General features: G+C 46.5%; 1 pseudogene; it reads right to left on the bottom strand.

The window, feature by feature from the left end:
- Window positions 1–15,557: 15,557 nt before the first annotated feature.
- LOC135051877 (5S ribosomal RNA) lies at window positions 15,558–15,676 on the bottom strand (annotated as a pseudogene).
- Between the last annotated feature and the right edge of the window lie 1,398 nt (window positions 15,677–17,074).

Below are 17,074 nucleotides of genomic sequence, written 5' to 3'. Positions count from 1 at the left end.
AGCCGTGCGATCAGGTCTGTACTGCGCATTCAACGAATCAACGAAGAAAGCGATCGCACCGGCGATCGAAAGAACATTGACAGGCAGAAGATTTGGGTAAGTTATTTTGTTCCTGTGCAGGGTAAATACTGGCTGCTTTATTTTTGCACTGCAATTTAGATTTCAGTTTGAACACATGCCACCCAAATCTATCTCTGCACATGTTATATCTGCCCCTCCTTTGGTGTTATGGTTTTGCCCAACTGCCATACCTCCCAACTTTCGGATGACTGTAAGAGGGGCGTGGCCTATCGAGAAGGGGGCGTGGCCTCGTGGGGATGCCGCTATCGGGGGCCACGCCTCCAAATTTCGTCACAGTGGGGCATGCTCTGTGAGCTGCTGGCCATGGCCCCAGGCCCTCTGCCTCACTGGAATAGATGCTGTGCGCATGCGCACAGCGTCTATTCACCGCTGCTTTGCTCTGAACTGAGCAGAGCAGCGAGTGATAGGGAGCCTCCCAACTGCCCCCCCCCCCCCCCACCGCGGGACACTGTGGCCCGCGGGAGGGACAGCGGGACAGACCCCAAAAAACAGGACTGTCCCGCGAAAATCGGGACAGTTGGGAGGTATGCCAACTGCTAACATTTTTGCTGCTGCGATCGACTCTGAATTAGGCCCTGTATCAGCTGGCAAAGGGGGAGCTGTGCAATCAGAGGTTCAGATCATTAACAGAGGGGATTTTGCATTGAAGACAGATTACAGACAGTTGCAGACAAACTTTCTTGGGGTGTGGAAAGTGTAGCCAGAGAGAGATGACAAGCTCAGATATGCTGTACAAGCATGAGGATGTTTTTTTTTTTTTTACCTGTGAAGAAAGGAGATGAGCTTCACTAGGTGAACAGCAATCAGGAATATCTGTATATGTCTTAGAATCACCTGGTTATTTTCCCTTTTTTTCTTCATTTTAGTAATATTTTATTGGCTGTGTAAACCCTCTGTGTCTTGTGTAAAATACCAACCACATTCAGAAAAAAACATACTTATTTTATTTTGACCAGTTTGCATTTTTAAATTATGTCAATACTCAGCTTGACATCTGTACATCTATGTAACCTTCTGTTTTACCGGAAGCTAAAGCGCCCTACACACTGGGCGATGGCAGCAGTTTGGACTATGAACAATTTGAATGATGATCGTTGTCGTCCAAATTGTTTTGCATTGCAAAACGACGGGAAACCAATGATGAACGGCCCCGGGGATGCGCATCATTCATCGTTGGTGCCTACACACTAAACCAAATGAACGATATAATGCTCATTTCTGAGTGATATCGTTCATATCGCCCGTCACCATCGCCCAGTGTGTAGGGAGCTTTACTCTTCTAGTATACCAAGTCTTCCAATGTAGGTAACATAACATTAGTTTCTGGTGTAATATGTGCGTGCTTCATACTATTCATATTATCTGTAAACATTCTATTCTATTTGTTTCTTCTTTTTCTGTATTTTATTGCAGTGTAATGTAATGCATTTAGCTACAGTATAATACATTTCTTAAACATGACTTATACCCCTTTCACACCGCAGCTTTAACCCGGTAAATTGACGATTTTTCAGCCTTCCTTAACGGTTCTAGCTGCGGTGTGAAAGGGCCACCTTGAATTTACAGTTTTCAAAATACTGGTATTTTGAAACGGTTAAAAAGCAGGGTCCTACCCGGTTCAGAACCGTTTCATTGTGCAGCGTGAAAGGCTCAGAAACGGTATTTCCAAGCCACAGAAAGTGATAGGCTGTCTCCATGTGTGATGTCACCAGGCAGAAGCAGGAAGCTGGAGGAAAAACACATGAGAGTGGGTTTAGAAGCGTTTTCTTACTGCAAATATATTATACAATGGCAACTTGGAGTGATGAAGAGGTGAGGGAGCTGCTAAGAATCAGAGGGGATGAGGAAATCTGCAGACAAATAACTGGGACAGTCAAGGATGCACTCATATATAAAAACATGGTTAAAATGCTTCAAGCTGCTGGGTTCCATCGTACGACTATCCAAATTATTAATAATGAATTAATTAATAATTATTAATAATGTGTGGGCCAGAAAAGTCCATTTATAATGACAACCACTGTTTTCTATGGGTGAAACGGGTTCAATGTGAAAGGCACCAAAACGGTAATGAAATGGTAATATACTGGTTACAACATGCGATGTGACGGGGGTTTAACTGCTCAGACCCGTTTTAAGAACCGTTTAAAGAACCGTTTCAAAAGCAGGTTTGGCGATGTGAAAGCAGCATAATTGAAAAGATAAGCTCCAGAAGCTAGCAGAAGAATTCCACAAAATAAAAGACTGTCATTTTTTCGGAACAATCAGAAACTATTACACAAATCTAATCAAGGTAACAAGTTCAATATTTTATTGCTCTGAACTTGAAGTTGCCTCCAACTGTCCCTACAAGTCTACAATAAAATTACTTTGTGGTAACGTTGCAGGAAACTTTCTGCTCTCATCTCTGACAATATAATTACAGTTATTACAAACATACAATATTACAATCTTTGTTACTAAGGGGTGTATTAAGAAAAAATGGTGACCTTAGATAGTAATTTAACATTCTGGCAGAATTCTAATATACTTTTGGTTTCTTTATTCTCCTCTTAGTGCCACCATGGTCTGTAATCTCCCCATGGTCCCCCCATGTCTGTACCCTCCTCATAGTGCCCCCTTGTCTACTCTCTCCATAGTGCCCATCCTTATCGGTGCTCTCCTCACAGTTCCCCGATGTCTGTACTCAGGGCCGGCTCCAGGCCTACTAGCACCCTGAGCGAGAAAATTTAAAAGCCCCCGCCCCTCCATATGTGTGCGCTTCGTGAGAAAGTGGGCGTGACCTCCTGTGAAAGTGGGCGTGGCCTCATAACTTTATATCATCAAACTATAAATATATTTTCCCACCCCCTCTACGCACACAATTAGCAGCCTTACACATAACAGCCACAGTAGTGTTCCTTACACACAAAGGGGGTAATTCCAAGTTGATCGCAGCAGGAAATTTTTTAGCAGTTGGGCAAAACCATGTGCACTGCAGGGGGGGCAGATATAACATTTGCAGAAAGAGTAAGATTTGGATGGGTTATAGTCAGTGGCGTAACTACTGCCCCCGCAGTCCTCGCGGTGGCTTGGGGGCGAGGGGCTGCGGGGGCGCCACTGATTACAGCAGACTGACATGCGGACGAGCGCCCGCATGTCAGTCTGCTTTCTCCTTCCCGCCGCCGCTTGTTGGAGGGACACGGACGGCACAGCGTGTGCCTCTCCTGTGTCCCTCCTGCATCATCTCCGGCGGCCGCGGGTCTAATAGGGGGAAGTGCCGTCCGTGAGCTCTAATTGGCTCACGGACGGCACTTCCCCCTATTAGACCCGCGGCCGCCGGAGATGATGCAGCAGGAGGGACACAGGAGAGGCGATCTGTGCCCTCCGTGTCCCTCCAATAAGCGGCGGCGGCGGCGACGGCGGCACTGGGGGGAATATCTGGCACTGGGGGGGGGGATGTCTGGCACTGGGGCATATATGGCACTGGGGGGGAGATCTGGCACTGGGGCATATATGGCACTGGGGGGGGGGATATCTGGCACTGGGGGGGGATGTCTGGCACTGGGGGGGATATCTGGCACTGGGGGGGGGATGTCTGGCACTGGGGCATATATGGCACTGGGGGGGAGATGTCTGGCACTAGGGGGGATATCTGGCACTGGGGCATATATGGCACTGGGGGGGGATATCTGGCACTGGGGGGGGGATGTCTGGCACTGGGGGGGATATCTGGCACTGGGGGGGTGATGTCTGGCACTGGGGCATATATGGCACTGGGGGGGGATGTCTGGCACTGGGGCATATATGGCACTGGGGGGGGGATGTCTGGCACTGGGGGGGATATCTGGCACTGGGGGGGGGATGTCTGGCACTGGGGCATATATGGCACTGGGGGGGGGGATGTCTGGCACTGGGGGGGGATGTCTGGCACTAGGGGGGATATCTGGCACTGGGGGAATATCTGGCACTGGGGGCATATGTGGCACTGGGGGGGGAATATATGGCACTGGCGGCATATCTGGCACGGGGGGAATATCTGGCACTGGGGGCATATGTGGCACTGGGGGGGAATATCTGGCACTGGGGGCATATGTGGCACTGGGGGGGGGGGGTATATGTGTACCTGGCACATGGGGGGGGCTATATTTGGCACCGGGGGCATGTGAGTACCTGGCACCGTGGGGGAATATCTGGCACTGGGGTCATATGTGGCACTGGGAGCACAGCCCTAGCAACAAGGACTACCTCCTAGCAACGAGCATGACACCCAGTGCATGAAACACCTGACAACGAGCATGACACCCAGTGCATGAAACACCTGGCAACGAGCATGACACCCAGTGCATGAAACCCCTGACAACGAGAAGGTAATTGAAAAGTAATTAGAAGCCTTACTGTAGGACTTAATGTGTAATGGGCATTACGGTGTGTGGCATAATGTATCACAGACATTGCGGTGTGTGTCATAATGTGTCACAGGCATTACAGTGTATGGTATACTATATCGCGGGCATTGTGATATGTGGTATAATGTCTCAGGGTCATTGCAGTGTGTGGCATAATGTATCACGGACATTGCGGTGTGTGTCATAATGTGTCACAGGCATTACGGTGTATGGTATACTATATCGCGGGCATTGTGATATGTGGTATAATGTCTCAGGGTCATTGCAGTGTGTGGCATAATGTATCACGGACATTGCGGTGTGTGTCATAATGTGTCAGGCATTACGGTGTGTGGTATACTATATCACGGGCATTGTGGTATGTGGTATAATGTCTCAGGGTCATTGCAGTGTGGCATAATACATAACGGGCATTGCGGTGTGTGGCATAGGGTATAACGGGCAGGGCATTGCGGTATGTGTCACAGGCATTACGGTGTATGGTATACTATATCACGGGCATTGTGGTATAATGTCTCAAGGTCATTGCGGTGTGTGTCAATGTGTCACAGGCATTGTATGTGCTATAATGTATCAGGGGCATTGCAGTGTGTAGCATAATGTATAACGGGCATTGCGATTCCTGTCATAATGTGTCGGGGGCATTACGGTGTGTGGCATAATGTGTCACAGGCATTACGGTGTGTGGCATAATGTGTCACAGGCATTACGGTGTGTGGCATAATGTGTCGGGGGCATTATGGTGTGTGGCATAATGTGTCATGTGCATTATTGTGTGTGGAATAATGTCTAAGGGCCATTGCAGTATGTGGCATAATGTATACTGGGCATTACTATAAGGAGGAAAAATGACAAATAATGTAAGGGGCATGAATCAGGATTATTTTTCTTTCCTGTGGTGGCTAACGTCTGGGCGTGCAGGTTGCAAAACTGGGGTATAAGGTAGTCTTTTCCTGCAATACCACGCCCCTTTATGAGAAACCACGCCCATTCCAACAAAACCACGCCCCTTTTTTTGCAGCGCGCGCCTTCGGCGCGCGCATATTTATCCCTTTCTTGCTCCCAATTATGCGGCGGGGGGGGGGTGGGGGGCGCCAAAGAATTTTTTGGCTTGGGGGAGAAAAATTTCTAGTTACGCCACTGGTTATAGTATTTCTGTGTAGGGTAAATACTGGCTGCTTTATTGTTACACTGCAAATTAGATTGCAGATTGAACACATCACACCCAAATCTAACTCTCTCTGCACATGTTAAATCTGCCTCCCCTGCAGTGCACATGGTTTTGCCCAACTGCTAAAAAATTTCCTGCTGCGATCAACTTGGAATTACCCCCAATGTCTCCAGTATAGTGTCAGATACACATAATGTCTCCAGTATAGTGCCAGATACACATAAAGTGCAGTGCCAGCTACACATGACATGCCCCGCAGCAGTGCCAGCTACACATGACATGCCCCGCAGCAGTGCCAGCTACACATGACATGCCACCCAGCAGTGCCAGCTACACATGATAGTGTTCACTTTTTAGGGCAAGGTGCTGATAACAGGGAGGGCACATTTTTAAGTTAGGAGGGCAAAATGATGTACAGACTATAATTCTTGTTGTTCCCATACCTATATGCTAAAGCATGGACAGTGCGCGCCAAAGGCGCGCAGCAAAAATTTAGGGGCGTTGCTTCGTTGGGAAGGTGCGTGGCCACATAATGGTGGCAATTCGCATTACACCACACAGTAGTGCAGCTAATACACATTGCACCAGGTAGAACCTCCTATACACTTTGCGCCAGGCACAGCACGTTAGACACTTTGCGCCAGGCACAGCACGTTAGACACTTTGCCTAGCCACAGATGCCTAGCGGTAACACTACATGATATTCTCCCCAGCAGTGCCAGCTACACGTGACATGCCCCCAAGCAGTGCCAGCTACACGTGACATGCCCCCCAGCAGTGCCAGCTACACGTGACATGCCCCCCAGCAGTGCCAGCTACACGTGACATGCCCTCCAGCAGTGCCAGCTACACGTGACATGCCCCCCAGCAGTGCCATCTACTTGTGACATGCCCCCCAGCAGTGCCAGCTACATAAATGGCCACACAGTGCAAGATATGTCCCCACAGTTCCAGATTCATAAATGCCCCCATTGTGCAGATATGCCCACACAGTGCCAGATACATAAATGCCCCCACAGTGCCAGATACATAAATGCCCCCACAGTGCAGATATGCCTCCACAGTGCCAAATACATAAATGCCCCCACAGTGCCAGATACATAAATGCCCCCAGTGCCAGATACATAAATGCCCCCACAGTGCAGATATGCCCCCACAGTGCCAGATACATAAATGCCCCCACAGTGCAGATATGCCTCCACAGTGCCAGATACATAAATGCCCCCACAGTGCAGATATGCCCCCAGTGCCAGATACATAAATGCCCCCAGTGCCAGATACATAAATGCCCCCACAGTGCCAGATACATATATGCCCCACAGTGCCAGATACATAAATGCCCCCACAGTGCCAGATACATAAATGCCCCAGTGCCAGATACATAAATGCCCCCACAGTGCCAGATACATAAATGCCCCCACAGTGCAGATATGCCTCCACAGTGCCAGATACATAAATGCCCCCACAGTGCAGATATGCCCCCAGTGCCAGATACATAAATGCCCCCAGTGCCAGATACATAAATGCCCCCACAGTGCCAGATACATATATGCCCCACAGTGCCAGATACATAAATGCCCCCACAGTGCCAGATATGCCCCCAGTGCCAGATACATAAATGCCCCCACAGTGCCAGATACAGATATGCCCCCACAGTGCCAGATACATAAATGCCCCCACAGTGCAGATATGCCCCCACAGTGCCAGATACATAAATGCCCCCACAGTGCAGATATGCCCCCAGTGCCAGATACATAAATGCCCCCACAGTGCCAGATACATAAATGCCCCCACAGTGCAAATATGCCCCCAGTGCCAGATACATAAATGTCCCACAGTGCCAGATACATAAATGCCCCCACAGTGCCAGATACATAAATTCCCCCACAGTGCAGATATGCCCCCAGTGCCAGATACATAAATGCCCCCAGTGCCAGATACATAAATGCCCCCACACTGCCAGATACATATATGCCACACAGTGCCAGATACATAAATGCCCCCACAGTGCCAGATACATAAATGCCCACACAGTGACAGATATGTCCCCACAGTGCCAGATACATAAATGCCCCCACAGTGCAGATATGCCCTCACAGTGCCAGATACATAAATGCCGCCACAGTGCAGATATGCCTCCACAGTGCCAGATACATAAATGCCCCCACAGTGCCAGATATATAAATGCCCCCACAGTGCCAGATACATAAATGCCCCACAGTGCAGATATGCCCCCACAGTGCCAGATACATAAATGCCCCCACAGTACAGATATGCCTCCACAGTGCCAGATACATAAATGCCCCCACAGTGCCAGATACATAAATGCCCCCACAGTGCCAGATACATAAATGCCCCCAAAGTGCAGATATGCCCCCAGTGCCAGATACATAAATGCCCCCAGTGCCAGATACATAAATGACCCCACAGTGCCAGATACATATATGCCCCACAGTGTCAGATACATAAATGCCCCCACAGTGTCAGATACATAAATGCCCCCACAGTGCCAGATACATAAATGCCCACACAGTGCCAGATATGTCCCCACAGTGCCAGATACATAAATGCCCCCAGAGTGCCAGATATGTCCCCACAGTGCCAGATATGTCCCCACAGTGCCAGATACATAAATGCGCCACACAGTGCCAGATACATATATGCCCCACACAGTGCCAGATATGCCCCTAATGCCAGATACTCTTGTCCCCACAGTGCCAGATATGTCCCCAATGCCAGATACACATGTCCCATGCCCCCAGTGCCAGATATCCCCCCCACCTGCCCCCGTGCTGCTCACCGCGAGTCTGTTCCTGAGGTTGAGGCTGCTGCCCATGCTGCTTTTTAGCTGAGGGCGGGGAGGAGAGCGCAGCGTGTGCCTCTCCTAGCCCTTAATCTCCGGCGGCAGCGGCGGTGTTCAGTTTCAACTAGGCACCGGTCCACAAGCCAATCAAAGCTCACGGTCTGGCAGCCAATCAGCCTCAGCTGCCGGGCCGTGAGCTCTGGTTGGCTCACGGGCCAGCGCCGGTTAGTGGGGGAGACGGACACTGCAGTGCTGCAGGGACGGCTTCAGGCTCCAATATGGCGGCCAGAGCTAGCGGCGCCCATAAAGTGCGGCGCCCTATTCGGCCGCTCTATTGGAACATGACTGGAGCCGGCCCTGTCAAAACTCTCCTCATAGTGCCCATCCTTATCTGTACTCTACTCATAGTTCCCCCTTGTCTGTACTCTCCTCATAGTTCACCCTTGTCTATACTCTCCTCATAGTGCTCATCCTTATCTGTGCTCTCCTCATACAATGGTTCCCCCTTTTCTGTACTCTCCTCAGAGTGCTCATCTTTATCTATACTCTTCTCATAGTGCTCATACTTCTCTGTACCCCACTCCTTATAGTTCCTCACATGTCTGTATTCTCCCATAGTTCCCGCCTTGCCAGTACTCTCCTCATAGTGACCATCCTTATCTGTACTCTACCCATAGTGTCCGTCCTTATCTTTACTTCCCTTATAGTTTCCACACGGGTGACCAAATTGTTTAAGGGGATGGAGACACTAGAATATGAGGAAAAGCTTGCTAGGCTAGGCATGTTTACACTGGAAAAGAGGAGATTAAGAGGGGACATGATTAAAATTTACAAATATATAAGGGGTCAATACACAGAGCTAGCAGGGGATTTGTTGTTGGTAAGATCATCACAAAGGACACGTGGACACCCGCTCAGGAAGGAGGAGACTTTCGCACACAGAAACGGAAAGGTTTCTTTACAGTAAGGACAATACGTATTTGGAATTCCCTGCCTGAGAGAATAGTAATGGCGGACTCGGTCACTACTTTTAAGAATGGGCTAGATAAATTCCTAATGGATAAGAATATACAGGGTTATGGTGGGTAAATCATGCACTATAGTAATAAAATTAAGTTAAAAAAATAGGAGGAAGTGACATAACGGCTAAACATTCACCACAGTTAAAATTAGTCTTAAAAATATTACAGTGTAGGAGATCATTAACAGGTTGAACTCGATGGACAAATTGTCTTTTTTTCAACCTCAGCAACTATGTTACTATGTTACATATCTGTATTCTCCTCATAGTTCCCACCTTGCCAGTACTCCTACCTGTTAATATAAATATTGGAGCTGATTGGCTGGTGCGTTTATCACCATGCACTTATCACTGGTTTATCACTTCCTTATGCCTTCTCCAGGTTAATACATCTGCCCCATTGCCCCATGTCTGTACTATGCTCATAGTGCCCCCTATCTGTACTCTCAACATAGTGATTCCTGTTAACTATACCATCCTCATTGTGCCCCCAGCTGGCATTGACAGTTGCTCCATGGGTTGGGACTTTTGCAGTGGTCTCACTTAGTGATGGGGTCCCTTGTCTATTCATACTGACCTGTGTTGTGCCTTAGGATTATAATCAGTGATTGATTGGGGGACATCCTTGTCTGGATTCTCTTCATAGTGCCTCCCCATCTGTATTCACCACATAGTGCTCTCCGTTACTTGTATCATCCATATGGTGGCCCCCAGCTGACAGTGACAGCAGCTAAATGGGTTGTTACTTGTGCAGTAACAGTTCACACTGATGTGTGGTTTGAATTACGATTGTAGTTGATGATTGATGGGGGTGGGGGGCTGGTCATAGTGGTCACACATACTTGCCTACACTTCCAGAACAGCAGGGAGGCTCCCAAAAACTTAGTGGCACTCAAGGCCCCCTGAATAAGTGGGCAAATCTCCTGGATCCGGCCTCCACCACCCGCAACAACCAGCAGTCCCCTCCAGCTTTTACAAAAGTGGAAGTGTCCAGGGAAGCCAGTGTGATTCACACTGAATTGCGTCATTGTTGCCCCACCCCCTGCTTTACAATGGGGGTAATCTCGGCATTGCATAGCAGGGGGCGTGACTACGATGATGCTATACCACAGCCATGCCCAGTGCACATCCCCCTTTTCTGCATCACACTCCTGATCCGCCCCTTATATTAAGCCACGCCCCCCAAATTTACTGCCCACTTTTCCGATATGGCTGGCTGCCACCTCCCAGAGCCTGAAAGTTGGTATCTATGGGTCACCTTTAGGAAGAGGTGCTGCCAAGCGATTGGTGCGTACTGCTGATCTGCACCAGTGCAGGAGAATAGTGTGAGGTTCTCAGTAGCTCTAACCACCAGGGATTATGCGGGTAAGGTCCAATACTGCCTGAATGCAAGTCCCTTCACTAGCGCTCCTACTGTGTTGGCACCTGGGGCATGTGCTCCACTCACCCCACACTTGTTATGCCACTGAAGAGGGTGTAATGCGCAGCCTCAGTGCAGACCCCTCATCAGCGCATGTTCCAGATAGACTCAGGCACTCTGACAGAGTTTACTGAACATGCACTTGTAGTACCCCGGAACTTGTGGAACTACAAGTCACAGCATGTCTGCTCGAGAATTGCTGGGGCGGTTTGTACATAACCCAGCACAGCCTTTTCCCTAGGAGATAATTATATAAAGAAAACAGCGCTAGTAATACATATTATACAATTTTATTAGAAAATAGAAACATAAAATATGCTATGGATACATTGCGGACTGGGGACATTACCAATAGTGCATGGAGTGAGTCCTGCTGCCATTAGGAACCACTGCCACGGGACCCGACGCTTTGGACCACACGGCTGGTAATTGCATTTACTACTGGATACCTCTAGAAAAGACAGCATAATATTGTGAACTGTCCATCAGAAATTAAAGGGACATGGTCATAGTAATCCTGCAATTAACACCAAGTAATTTTTAATTGTCTTGATCACCCCTATTACTTGTTGGTTTTATCCAAATCTGCATGCATATTTTATATGTTTCTATTTTCTAATTAAATTGTATAATATGTATTACTAGCGCTGTTTTCTTCATATAATTATCCTGTACAGGGAGACTGACTATCTTCCATTATACAGCAGCTGGTGAAACACTCATTTTAGCGCTGGATAATATATATGTGATAGGTGGCTAAGCGTACCTGCAGTCTCACGCCTGTCCCGTTGCGGCCTCTCTGGTCGTTCGGTTCCTGCTTGTCGCGACGTCGGGCGGACTCTGCGTGGGAAGGCTGCGTAGGACCTGGGCAGAAGGGACGGGGATACCCCAGTATAGTCAACACTCCCCTTAAAGGTGAAAGGACCACTACGGTGGGATACAGTAACAAAGATTTATTATAGACAGGGTTAGTCACCGGTCCATGTGACTAAATCCACCTCTTAGTAGAGTTCAGTGCAATTCAATAAGCCACGATACTTTTAGTCACATACTAAAAATATAACATAACATTAACACAAGAGCATTTCAGAATTTCAACACTCAGACGTCTTATACAGCTGTTTCATGAGTATGCATGCGTTATACTGACTGGTCACTAGATGGCGCTAGATTGGATATGTTCAGTTTATGCTGCTGACAAAATGTTCCAGCTATATCACTGTCCTACAGGGGGTGCTGTAGAATGAGTTCGCACTGTGCACAGTATTTGTAATCCAACGGGTGGTGCCGTGGAGCAGCTACTTGCCATGTATAGCACCAGTTTCCAATAGAGGGCGCTGTGGAGTAAGTCATATCACAGTATAGCAATGCTTCAAATAGAGGGCGCTGTGGAGTAAGTCATTTCACAGTATAGCAATGCTTCAAATAGAGGGCGCTGTGGAGTAAGTCATTTCACGGTATAGCAATGCTTCAAATAGAGGGCGCTGTGGAGTAAGTCATATCACATACAGTGGGTCACAGAGCAAATGACCCAATCCTGGCACACACATTGTGCTGCAGCTCAAACAGTCTAGGGATAAGTGTCACTTCGTGTTTTCCTTGCAATTGCAGTGGTAAGAGAAAGCAGAGGGTTTCACACAACCCTATCCCTTAAGGCTCTCTCTGGTACAATGGAAGGCAGCTCCAAATAAATCCCACATGTCCCTCTCCTTGTACATAGGGTCCTGCTGTGATCTGTCCCAAGGGGCTGTGATGTTGCAAGCTGTCAGGGTGACCACTGTTGGTCTGGGTGCCCATATGTGGGGGCTGTCTGGGGTGAAGTAGAGTACCTGCATTATCTGCTGCTGTTGCAAGCTCCTGACGGTCACTTCTCACTGCTGCTTTTCAGGATGACAGTCGTCTCTCGATGCCCAGTCTCTCCCAGCGCAGCGCGCCTCCAGACCTCCGCGTACAGCTCTTCACACCCACGCATGACACACTGCCTCCTGTTCCAAAGCCATGCTCTCTCTGTCTGCACACTGCAGCTCTCCTTCCTGCTTCTCTCCCCACACAACACGGCCAATCAGAGCGCTCCCAGCTTCCCGCTCTGCAGGGATCCTGATGGAAAGCCCAGGGTCCTAGTGCTATACATATTCCTCTCCTGGTTGCCATAGTTGCTTAGCAACCAGTGTAAAAAGGATTTTAATCCTCACAGTGCATCTGCAACTGGTTTAACTGCAGAAGGGGTACCCCAAACGCGGGTATCACATATATACTTGTTATATATCTTTCTTCTTGTCTCTTGGAGAAACTACAGGGGCAGCATGGGTCAATGCAGCTGAGAGTGTTATACTGCTGAACATGCACAGGTCTCCTTACTTGCACCTGATTGGCTCCTCCGAGAGCGGAAACCCTGGATGTGGAATTTTGGCCTGGACAGAGGGAGGTGATGTATGTATGCCCCTGCTCATGTTTGCAGACTCAGAGAGGACCCACGTGGAATGCTGAAAGGATCACAGCAGCCAGTACTGGTGATGCACGTGGAGCCAGAATGGAGGCAGCCTCAGACAGGCTGTCATTACAGCACCTCAGACAGAGTGTCATTACAGTGCCTCTAACAGAGTGGGATTAGATAGCAAGGTCCCGCGTCCTATGTGAACAGCAGCGTGACTCAGGGAGAGGTGATAGAGCGCAGAGTGTAAGCTGTAACCGGTAGCGGAACGGAGGGGACAGCATGCCAGGAGAAGGGTGACGGCGGCCAGAGGAATCCATGCCCTGCGGGTCCTTTCTAGCAGCAGTGTCAACGCGACCAGAGGAGAGCAGCCCCAGAGGTACAGAGCAGAAAACAGGGGAAACCGCAGTATCATTGTGTTATTAACAGGTGGTGCAGAGTGGGAAGCCCTGTACACATAGAGAGATCCCACAGCCAGGGGCAAACGCAGGATTTTTAAAGGGGGGTTTCCAGATACAGTATGTGCGTTCTATATATATATATATATATATATATGGGTATGTATATGTATATACACTTGTTGCATCTTATTCCATACATATATATATATATATATATATATAGGGATACCGGATAGGGGTTCTAAGCGACCTGAGGTGTTTATATGTGGCCGAGTGTAATAAATATATAAAAGATATGTATAGTAAGATATAAATTTATTTCACAACACTAAGAGTAGGTTAAAATACAATGCCAAAGAGATATTTAAACGAATATAAAAAAAATTCTTTACATAAAATGCAGTTCTCTAAAAATGACTATTTTTTAGAAAAACATGGATGCATATAAAATTCTCAATAAAGTGCGGATTGCTTGTGCAAATAAGCTACATAAATGTAGGAAAAATAGTAATGAGAGTCTTAACTGATATAGCAGGAGGTCTCTGGGTGAAGGTCCAACGCGTTTCGTCTCTAAGACTTCTTCATGGGGTAAGTGACAAGGTACTACAGAGCTCCTATATATACCCCCCTAATTGTGAGTTAAGTGATGACGTCATATCCTGTCTATATTCATGCATATTCATTAGAAAGGTCACTCCTTGCTGGAGCACATGTTTAATACTTATTGATGGCCGCCATTACTGTGTACAGCATAAGATAAGCAGTGTAGATTACTTAATAACAAGGTTTGGGCATTAAAACAGATGATTCCGGAGACGTGTGGTACTTCCGCCACACTTCCGGCGTTTTAAAAGTTCATGTGCGCATGCGCGCCGTCTTCTCACAGTTCCCCACTTCCGGTTGCGCGTGTGTGGCGCCGTGGTGACGTCTTTGTTGGTTCTGTATGTGTATTTCCGCCTCCATCTTACTGGTTGCTCGCGTCACATGGTCGCTCAGTCCCGGAACTGACATGTTGTGGAACGCACGGGTGAGCCGCATCACGTGACCCGGAGTCCCAGCTTTGCTTTGTAGTCATGGAAATGTTCTCCCCGTTCTCTCATGGTGTTTTTTTATATATATATTACCCGAACGTGGTCACCAAAAAATAAATAAAGATATGTTTAGAAGGTTTTTATGTTACAGCGTTTTACACTTGAGAAACGAGGATCATGTATTCATGGAAATCATATACTTGTGTTTATGATCGACATTACACACACCTATACATATTTAGCTATATAATGTATATTATGTTATATACCAAAACTTATGATCGAGTATATATCGTTTATAGGGATAGAGAAATGGATGATAAATATAGAAAATATATATATAAAAAAATACACATATATAAAAAAATTCTTATATATACAAATATATAAAAACACACACACACACACATATATATATATATATATATATATATATATATATATATACATAAAAAGGGGGGGGGGGATATGGAATATACCCATTTTCCTCATGATTGTGAACAAGTAATTTCTATATATATTATTATATGATGGTGGTTGTACCATGCTGTGTCTAACATTTATTCTCTTAGTTAAAGGTGCCCGTGAACTATAAGATAGTGATCTGATTAATAAAGTGTTGTGGCCTTAATTTTAATACAGTGGTCTAATTAGTAAGGTGCTATTACCTAGATTCTGCATGCATATATCTATTTACAGTGATCATATATGTTATTCATATGCGTTTATAAGGCTTATGGCCTATGTTTATGTGATCATGTGATCTATGGATATCTAACATGACTGGACATTAATAAGTTGCCTTTACTTTCAGTACAGTACCTAATATTCCCAATGGGTCGCCCCTTTTGGTACTAGTCAGGCCCAACACTGCTTCGCTTCCAAGTTCGGTTGAGATTGGGCCTTTCCAGTGTGGTTTGACTGTATTTATTTCGCGCGCAACAAAAAATGCCAACATGATATATTATATACATTTTATTATGTAAATTTTTTAGTGCAGTGCTACATATACTATTAACATACATGTGAAATGATGGGGAGTGCAGAGGAAAATTCTGGATATTTTCTGATAATTTTCAACGACACCTTTACAGGAATGGAGCGATCTCATAATTCTCATTCAGGCCGAGTGGATGCATGGTTTTTAGCTGAAAGATCCAAAACATCTCTCGTTGCGATAGCTTGATTGCCAAGTCTCCTCCTCTCTCTCCAAGTTTGACCAGTTCTGTTGCTTTAAAAGTTAGTTCTTCCGGATTCGAATTGTGTTTCTCAATGAAGTGTCTTGAAATGGTATGACTGTCGACTTTATTCTTGATATTGCGGACGTGTTCTTGTATCCTAAGTTTGAGTTGTCTCTTCGTCTTTCCCACGTACTTTTTTCCACACGTGCATTCCAATAAATAGATCACCGATGAGTTATTGCAATTAATGAAGTCCTTAATTTTGTATTCTAATGAATATGCATGAATATAGACAGGATATGACGTCAACACTTAACTCCCAATTAGGGGGGTATATATAGGAGCTCTGTAGTACCTTGTCACTTACCCCATGAAGAAGTCTTAGGGTGTGTACACACGGTGAGATCCTTGCTATGTACGATTTTCACTTGCGATTTCCCTTGAACTCCCCGGAGCTCAGATAGCACAGATTTTGACTAACTTTTCTTGAGATATGGACTATGTGTGCATACGATTTTGGCTTATGTGAGATTTTGGCTTATGTGAGATGTCATTGACATGTGAGATGAACTAGATAGTACACCGATCTAGCAAGGATTGACTTGCCTGCACAGTCTATCTTTTCTTGCGATGCCGACCTGGCGGGAAAATATCTCACCGTGTGTACACACCCTTAGAGATGAAACGCGTTGGGCCTTCACCCAGAGACCTCCTGCTATATCAGTTAAGACTCTCATTACTATTTTTCCTACATTTATGTAGCTTATTTGCACAAGCAATCCGCACTTTATTGAGAATTTTATATGTATCCATTTTTTTCTAAAAAATAGTCATTTTTAGAGAACTGCATTTTATGTAAAGAATTTTTTTTATATTCGTTTAAATATCTCTTGGCATTGTATTTTAGCCTACTCTTAGTGTTGTGAAATAAATTTATATCTTACTATACATATCTTTTATATATTTATTACACTCGGCCACATATAAACACCTCAGGTCGCTTAGAACCCCTATCCGGTATCCCTATTCTCTTTTGCGGCAACCTACCATTGCCGTTTTTTTTAGGGGGCAGCTGACGCCCAAATAACTGGGAGTGTTTTTTAATTATTTGGGAATTGGTGGTACCACAAGTGGCGCGGCATTGTC

Source organism: Pseudophryne corroboree, chromosome 2, assembly GCF_028390025.1.
Source record: "Pseudophryne corroboree isolate aPseCor3 chromosome 2, aPseCor3.hap2, whole genome shotgun sequence".
Classification (NCBI taxonomy): Eukaryota; Metazoa; Chordata; class Amphibia; order Anura; family Myobatrachidae; genus Pseudophryne; species Pseudophryne corroboree.
This window is presented reverse-complemented; position numbering and strand designations above follow the sequence as displayed.